The sequence below is a fragment of the Dendronephthya gigantea genome, unplaced genomic scaffold (genome assembly GCF_004324835.1).
Source record: "Dendronephthya gigantea isolate DGI-Jeju-01 unplaced genomic scaffold, DenGig_1.0 000003F, whole genome shotgun sequence".
NCBI lineage: Eukaryota > Metazoa > Cnidaria > Anthozoa > Malacalcyonacea > Nephtheidae > Dendronephthya > Dendronephthya gigantea.
The window spans coordinates 1645269-1654339 of NW_021163013.1; positions in this window are offsets into that span (position 1 = coordinate 1645269).

Consider the following 9071-nt stretch of genomic DNA (forward strand, 5'->3'; position numbering starts at 1 on the left):
AAATAGTGTTTCAAGTGTGAATATGCTGGGAAGTATGGCGTCGAAATACGCAGGAATTACGGATACTCGTAAAAGATTTTATTTATTTGTCGTTTGATGCAGAAGACTTTCTTTTTACCTAAGTCAAGGTTTCTTTGAAGGTCGGCAATTGTTGCCTTTGTACTTACGAGTCTAGATACCGAGTCGAGTGTACCTACAATACAGCTATATTTACGAGCATTAAAAACATGTTAGGCTTCGTCTTCGTACTCGTACTTATATTGTTCAGAATAAACAATGATTTGTGGAAAACATTACCATATTAAAACTATTTTTGCACTTTTATACTTTCAGCAAGTGACAACAGGTACTACAATCCTCATTTCCATGTTTAAAAAACCGAAAAAATTACGATATTTTGCCGCTTGATTTGTATTTTCTACACAACCAAAAATTTTTCTGGTTCAATGTTCTCCCCGTGGTACATTGTTTATCGTGGTCAGTGGATGCCCGCGTGAATGTTTTGACCTCTGCTGACGCCAGTTTTTTTTGGCCACTTTTGATGGCGTGTACGAACTCCAGGTTTATTCATCTCATGGTGGAAAGCAGTGAACTGGTGGAAACCGTTAATCAGCAACTTTCTGATTGGCTGAGTCGTTTTAATAATAACGTCAGCAATAATTTAACTACATGAAAATTCGCAAACTTTTATGAAGAACTGAATGCAGTTTATTTAGTTTGGTAGCTACGTCGTTTTCCAAAGTCATATTGGGCTATGAAAGGCTGTTACACCATCGCTTTAGCTTCAAAAATGTTTTTTTTAAAACGTAAATTTATATTTCAAATTTAAATTGTCGCTTCAAAATCGAAGCTTTTACAGTCAACGGCATAATAAATATTCGAAGAATGTTTTAGGTTCTGTACTTGAAGATTTTGTACTGTTTTGATGTTTTCTAAAGCCTCAAATGTTGAAATGTTGACATTCATCTAAGCTAGACACCTTCAATGTCATGACTATAATTATATATTGTACTAAATGATAAAAATATTGACTATGAAGGTTTTGCCATTCAATAGGTTATAGCTAATCTAGGCCTGAGGCTGAGGAGATTATATCCTTGGTTGAAAATGGCGAACGGTGCTGCATGCATGTATTTCTATATATTGAGATAAGTATAAAATAATATGGGTTAGAGTTTATGTTATGGAAAAATGGAAAATTTTAGCTATTTTGTCGTCAAGCCGTCTACCTATTGTTATGACCAAAACTGATTACTATCAATTTAAGCTAAAACTATTTACAATGAATAAGAATAAAAAGTACGGGAAAGAACAAAGTATACAGTAATAAAGACTGTACGAGGATACCGATCAAGTTTCAACTCATTATTTGTGGCTCCGTACAATTTTTTAAAATATTTGAAACTTGTGCTTTTGATTTAAAATTTTAGCACGAGATTTCTTGCGAAGGAATAGAAATTTCCCAGATATATTAACCAACATTCTAACAGTCAAAAATTGCCCATAAGCATGACGTCATTACCGTTGTTATGGTAACAGTGGCGACTCAATATGGCCGACATTTTACCTATTCACGCATTTTACTCGAAAACAAGTTCGGTTACCCCAATTTTTTATTTTATAAAAAGTTTTCTTAAAAATAATTCTATAGAGCCAAAATTATTAAAAATTAAAAAAGGTAATTTTTCGTTATAGAAATTTTTTGGCTCTATAGAATTTTTTTAAACTTGCTCAAATTTCCCATTTTTATAACTTTTTATAAAATAGAAAATTGGGGTAACCGAACTTGTTTTCGAGTAAAATGCGTGAATAGGTAAAATGACGGCCATATTGAATCGCCATTGTTACCATAACAATGGTAATGACGTGATACTCAAAGACAATTTTCGAATGTTTGCAATGTTGGTTAATATATCTGGAAAATTTCATTTCGTTTAGCAAGAAATTTCCTGCCAAAAATTTCAATCTAAATCATTAGTTTTCAATTCTTAAAACTGTAGGGAGCCACCTTAAAATCGATGTTAAGGAAATTACGGATTCAGCAATTTTTTGCTTCATGTGGAAGATTGTTACAATGTAGGGCTGCACTAAAATAGACCTTTCCCTTTTAGCTTTCAAGCGCGCAATGCGTGACGGTAGTTTGCATTACAAAGCAAAGTTGTTATTTTTAGCAGTTTTCTTGTGTCATGCAAATTAGTGCACTAGTGCTGGATCCACCCCTGCAATTCACCAATCGATCGATGACACACAATAGCTGCTCTATCGAACCATATAGGCTACAAGAATTGCAATAACCAAGACAATGACCATTTTCTTTATCATTGATGAGTATCCATTATCAATAGGTTCTGTAGGACTCAATCGAAATTGATTTGTGCGAATGTCTTTCAGCATCGAAACCTCCTTTTCTCTTATTACTTGCGCGCTCATCTCATTTGCTCTTTCAGCAAACTCTTTTGCTTTTGCAAAAGTCTTCGTTGACTTATTGTAGGTAAGAGCCAATGATGTGTACACTAGTACTTTGATAGCAGTTGGCGTATCGTTTTCCACAAGATTTTCCGCAATACATCGGGCTTCGTCTACAGTTTTGATTGCATCCGCGTCTCGGTCCAAATGCATTAAGCACCTTCCAACATTGTTAAGTAAAAACACATACTCTTCACTTGTATTTAGACTCATCTCCTCCCGCATACGACGAGCAAATTCATAGCAATCAAGGGCCTCCTCGTTTTGCCGTGACAGAAGAAAAAGATCTCCAAGAAGCTTATGACACCAAGACGTTAGTTCGTGTTTACCCAAATGTTTTTCGGCTTCATTAATTGCTTCCTTATAGTATTTCTTGGCTTCCAAAAGACACTTCTTGCGACCTTCCTCTGCAAGCGGATCATTTTGTCGGTAACGTTTGCTTGACTTTGCCTTCCATAAATTGCCGAGTTGCATCAGGGAGAGTATTACGTCTGCTTTCGCCATGGGTGATTCAGGTAACTTCTTTCGGATATCTAACGAATCGCACAAATATCTTTTGGCTTGGTCGCCCAATTCACTGGCATTAGACTTTTTTTCACCTTTAAATTGGCTTAAAGTGTATCGGCCAATTTGGAAATAGAAATAGGCATGTAGTGAAAAGTTATTTGGGAAACATTCTTTGTGATCTTGAAACTTTTCTCTAGTTTCAGTTACTTTCCGATTATATTCTCCAGAACCCCAGGCTAATGACTTGCGACCTTCTATTTCGGCCAACAAACAACCGAAATTAATTTCATTTGCCCGTTCTTGATTCATTTCTGCCAAATCAGAGCATGCTTGTATGAATGTGTTGAGCACCGTTTCAGATACCATATGTTTCACAATATTGTAAAAGAATCTGCACGATGATTGGTACATTTCGCTTTTTGTAAGAATCGTGGAAATTTTTGAATTTTTTATGTTGCTGCAAATTCCCAAAACATTTTCGATGTTATGTACTTCTCCTTTCAGAATTTCCCGGTTCCTTAGAAATCCATCTTTTGCATAGCTATCAGTGGTCAGCTTCACACACAGGTCGAGAAAGTGCTTGACCATCAATTTTTCTGCTTCTTCTCTCTTCTGCACACTGTCCGGTTGATCGATTAGGAATGATTTAATCAAAAGATGAATCGAATATCTCTTGCCTGATTTTTTGACCAGACTCCTTTTAACTAACTCTCTCAAGGCGGCTTTTCTATCTAAATCATCCCCATCCAATACTGCTTTTGCAGCATCTTCGTTAAAATCTCCTTGAAATATCGTTAGACGAAGAATTGCCCATTTCTGTTCTTGGTTCAACATCTGAAAAGACGTATTGAATGCCCTACAGACAAACTGATTCGTTTCAGAGTTATTTAATGTCCTCATTGGTTGTTGTTCTAGTTGTGGAAGGATTTCGTGCGGGTCATCGTATTCGTTAACAAGGGAGGCTGCAATACACATTGCCAGTGGGACGCAGCCACACAGTCGACACAACCTCTTCAAGAAATCCTCGTTTCCATCACAATATAGGCACTTCAAAAGCGCCATACCGGATTTCTCATCCATTTCCTTAATTTCGCATTTTTGGAATTTTGATACATTCGTTATTTCAAAAGACATTCTGGATGTGGTGATTATCTTTAACTTTTGGTTGGAATGTTTTCGCAGTAAACAGATGAACTCATCCAAGTTCGATCTAGTTTGGGGTTGAAGAAGTTTATCTATGTCGTCTAAAACAAAAACGATTTGTTTGCTTACTTTTTTTAACCATAGAGTAAGTGATGTCTTTGGATCGTCGTCGTGGTTTACACCTACATTACGGCAGACTCGCCGGATCACTTCATTTATGGTGGGGGCGGTGTTCAGATCGATAAAATATACAAGTGTATTATGAAGATTGGTTAGACGATGTGACAATTCGATTGCGAGAGCACTTTTACCAAATCCTGGTCCACCATGAAGAGCAACGACACTAATATCTTCTTCTTGAAATAATTTGATCACGTCATTTATTTCTTTCTCGCGGGCAACAAAGTTGATTATTTTGTCTGGCAAGTAGCTTCGATACTCAAGTTCATTCTTTTTGCCATCTTGTGAATGAACCTCAAATGCCTTTATTTTCTCCTGACAATCATCCATTAGATGTTTTACTTCTTGAAGCTCAGCATTAAGATCATTTATTGCCTCCTTATTTAACAACCGATCTTCTCGTGCACAATTAAGTTCTTCCTTCAAAAGGCTGGATTTCAACGACAAATTTTCCCACATTGACCGAACCGGATCGCTGACACCATTGGTCTTCAAATTTTCCAGGTCTGCCTTAGTTTGTTCGATCTCCGTGATTCCACTTGGGTAGGCAGCTTTCAAATCGTCGAGGAAGTTTGTAGCAATCTCGAAGTAGTCAACTTTTTGTGGATTTGATAATTCTTGACTGGCCGCATGTGCCCATGTATTCCTAACTTCAGAACGGAGATTTTGCGCATGTTTAAGATCAACTCGAGTTTTTCCAAGAAGCGCTTTGTCCTTCATCCATTCAATCACGTTGAGAAGGGCGGAAAGCTCTGTTGAATTTGCATCTTTGACAGTTAATCGGTTATTCCCAAGTGAAGGCATAAAAAATTTAGCAACTTCCCAATAATCATCGTACCATTTTTCTCTGTTGCAGTTATTAGACCACGACGGATTTTTCCCCTTTTTATGCGCGGCTTCCAATTTTTTTAACCACCATTTTTGACATAAAGAACAGAGACTAAGATTTGGATTTACCTTTTTGCAACACCGGTTTGTGCAGCTTACACTCTTGTCGAAATCATTACACAAATCCATGTGGAAATCTTTTACAATTTCATCGACATAAGCTGAAACTGGTTTCTGGATTAATGGAAACATTTCCCCAACTTCTAACCAGTTTCTGTGCTTTTCGGAAAAATCCATAATCAAAATCTATAAAAGATATTTCAATAATTGTATTTAGCAACAACAGCAACAGCGATCACGCAAGTTAGGACCATATTTGACGCATATAAAGTGTCAGAGTGAATAGCAATATTGATGAGAGAGGGTATTTGTCTGTCGTGAGTAAAAATAACCTCCTAATAACCTCCTTAACATAACGCTGTTGTTGAGGTTAATTTTCGATATAATAGAATTTAAAAGAATATTCGAAAGGACATGAAAGAAAGGATCGATGGGCTTGAACTCATGCAATTGCCATACGTTGCTTACAACGTGTGTATCGTAAACAACTAAACCGTTTCAACACCGTTTCAAAACTCAAATTCAACAGAGCTTTCCGCCCTTCTCAACGTGATTGAATGGATGAAGGACAAAGCGCTTCTTGGGAAAACTCGAGTTTTTTTGAACGCTTATAAAATTATTTAGTTTTAACACAGGCAGCCCGGTCACTGGTGTTACGTCATGCTATTATATATGTATATAATTACAATAAGGCTGGCAACTCTCTCGCTAAAAATATAATACATACATTAATACCATCGCTTAAAACAACAATACTACGCTAATTTCTTAAAAAAAAACTAGACACAAAACACCTTGGATATATTGACTATATTTATCTGTCATTTTTAGACTTGAAAAAAAACTCTAAAATGCTCAAATTTTGCGAATTAAAAGTGTATTTTCGTTGAAATTTTGCGAAACAGAGGCGGGATGCAATTTACTCGACAAACGTCATCATCGGAGAATTCGTCGGCAAACTTCTGATTGGCTGTGGCAAGTTCGGAAAATTACGAAGATCAACTCAATGAAGAAAAAAGATCTTCGTAGTTTTCCGAACTTGCCACAGCCAATCAGAAGTTTGCCGACGAATTCTCCGATGATGACGTTTGTCGAGTAAATTGCATCCCGCCTCTGTTTCGCAAAATTTCAACGAAAATACACTTTTAATTCGCAAAATTTGAGCATTTTAGAGTTTTTTTCAAGTCTAAAAATGACAAATAAATATAGTCAATATATCCAAGGTGTTTTGTGTCTAGTTTTTTTTTAAGAAACTAGCGTAGTATTGTTGTTTTAAGCGATGGTATTAATGTATGTATTATATTTTTTGCGAGAGAGTTGCCAGCCTTATTGTAATTATATACATATATAATAGCATGACGTAACAGCAGTGACCGGGCTGCCTGTGGTTTTAATCGAAATTTCGGATTGAATTTTAGTCTTTTGCTTCTTCTGTTTCCTTTTTAGATCTTGAATTTACTCAGCAGGTAATTTTGCATAACAAATTTTCCGAACAATTTTCCCCGAGCCGGTGCGGAGCACCATGCGAGGGTACTAATTCCGCTCGGATATTTACACCCACGATTTGCAAATGCGAAATCAAAGTTGTCCGCCATTATGCAATGGACCTCACGCCATGGACGGTCTTCTACGTTATGCGCATGCGCCAGTGTGAACCACTAAGCCCTTGATTGGTCGAGACAAAAATTTGTATTTTCAAACGTCAATAAATAACTGTCATTTCGCAAAATTTTGATGAAATTTATAAATTTTATGTTTTCATAAAATAAAGAATATATGTATTTTATTAAATTAGAGGGAAACTCGAATGTGGTCAGGACTTTTCACGGTTTAACGAATAACAAGACCAAATTTTTGACCGAATCCAGTCAATCCACCGTGTATAATAAAGTCGGAAGATTTTACACTTGATAATATTTAAATATAATATGAAAATCCACAGCTTTAAAAAGTAATTTTTTGTGGTAAACACAACTTTAATATTCTCAAATGTATTTCACTATAAATCTGAATGTGTTATGTGATAAACGACATTATAATTTCATTTATAAACTCCGTTTTCATTATGACAAAAAGAAAAGAAAATCAAAACATTCCCGTGCAAAAACCAATCGAGGTGTAACATAAAACTTCGCAAGTTATATGAGACGTTTGATGTTATATTTCATGGTAATTAATAATTAAAATAATTTACCATAACACTGACTATAGATGAGTAACTTAACTTCCAGAAAAAGGTAAGAATCTTGTCGTATTTTTGCCATTTTTTTCACAAAAATATGAGGGTAACTTTGATTCTTTAAAAATATACGGCCGTTGCGAGTTGCTGTGACTACAGTGCTTCCACGTGCAGAAAAATATTTCCACACTTTTCTCAATTTCTTTTTCTCACATACATAAATTTTCTAACAATCATGTTACCATCCCTATGCTTAAGTAATTTTGTTAATCCGAGGCGAGGGGTTTCTGCATGCATGTATTTCTAGTTATATATATACAAAGAATTACAGTTAATCTCAAATATTTTTTTGGCATAGGTATATCGTTCGTATTTCTACCACTTCAGTGCAATACATGCAGTATATACGTAATAGTGATAGTATGGTTTGATAGTTATTCATTATTATAATTATTAATATAAATTTGTTGAGCGCAAATTAGCATGAAAATGTTCAGATGCGCTATAAAATCTTAAGAAATAGAAAACCTTTTTCGTGTTTCTAGATCTATACAGTTTAAAAAACTCGCCAGGGATCATGCGAGATAATCCCACAAGTGTTTCTATAACTGTATAGAAACACAGGGAAAAATGTTTTTTATTTCTTTTATAATATAACTCGATAAAAAGATTTTGTACAAATACTATAATTCTCATTACATTACTTATTATAAAATAAGATAGTGTGGTTGGACGACTTTGGATAACGTTATTATGTTATGTCACAATACGAACCGGATGCAATTCCTAACATGCTAGCAGGATTAGTACCTCACGCCAGGGCATTGAAAAACACGGGCGGCGAATCGCGCTTAGGAATAGCCACATTTTTTAAATGAGATGTAATTCCAAATCTCGGGGCCAATAATATGATAAAAAAACTCAAATGGCAGTACATCATGATCATCAAGCCTGATCAGCTCATTTCAATATATTTATATAGATTCTCATGACGTAACGCAGGGACAGGTTTGATTTTACTCCCGTTATTTATTGTTCACGGATACCTATAAAGACCACAAGATATTCTCGTCTTGTGTTAAAAGTAGAAATTAAAAAGTCAGGTTGCTACAGCATAGTTTACAAATGATTAAAAAAAAGAAAATATATGGCCACACCACAATTAACCTGTATTTACATTGTATTGAAACTTTGAAGGTTCTTCAATGAATGCCTTTGTGTTCAAGTGGGTTCAAATAATCTCACGGGTTTATTTTTATAGGTACAATAGCATGGTTTCGAGTGCAATTTGGAAAAAAACATGCAGGAGTGAGTTTTTCCAAATTGCACGAGAATCTATGCAATTATCTATTAATAACAACATATACATAAAAAAATTAAGCGACACGTGCTACATAGTTATATGACAACTAAATTCTTCAATCAACAAAATTCATGCCGAGTCGCATGTTGTTTTCAAATCGTGTCAAAACAGAACGTTTTCGACGTTTTTAAACAAAATTTTTAATTTACATAAGGAGACAACAATTATAACACTCAGGAGCAGTTTTAAAAACGTATTAAAGAAATTAGCACTGGGATTTCCTTTTTTGCACTGGTTTAAACCAATCAGAATTTTCCTCAAAGTTGCCGAACCTTTCACTTGAGG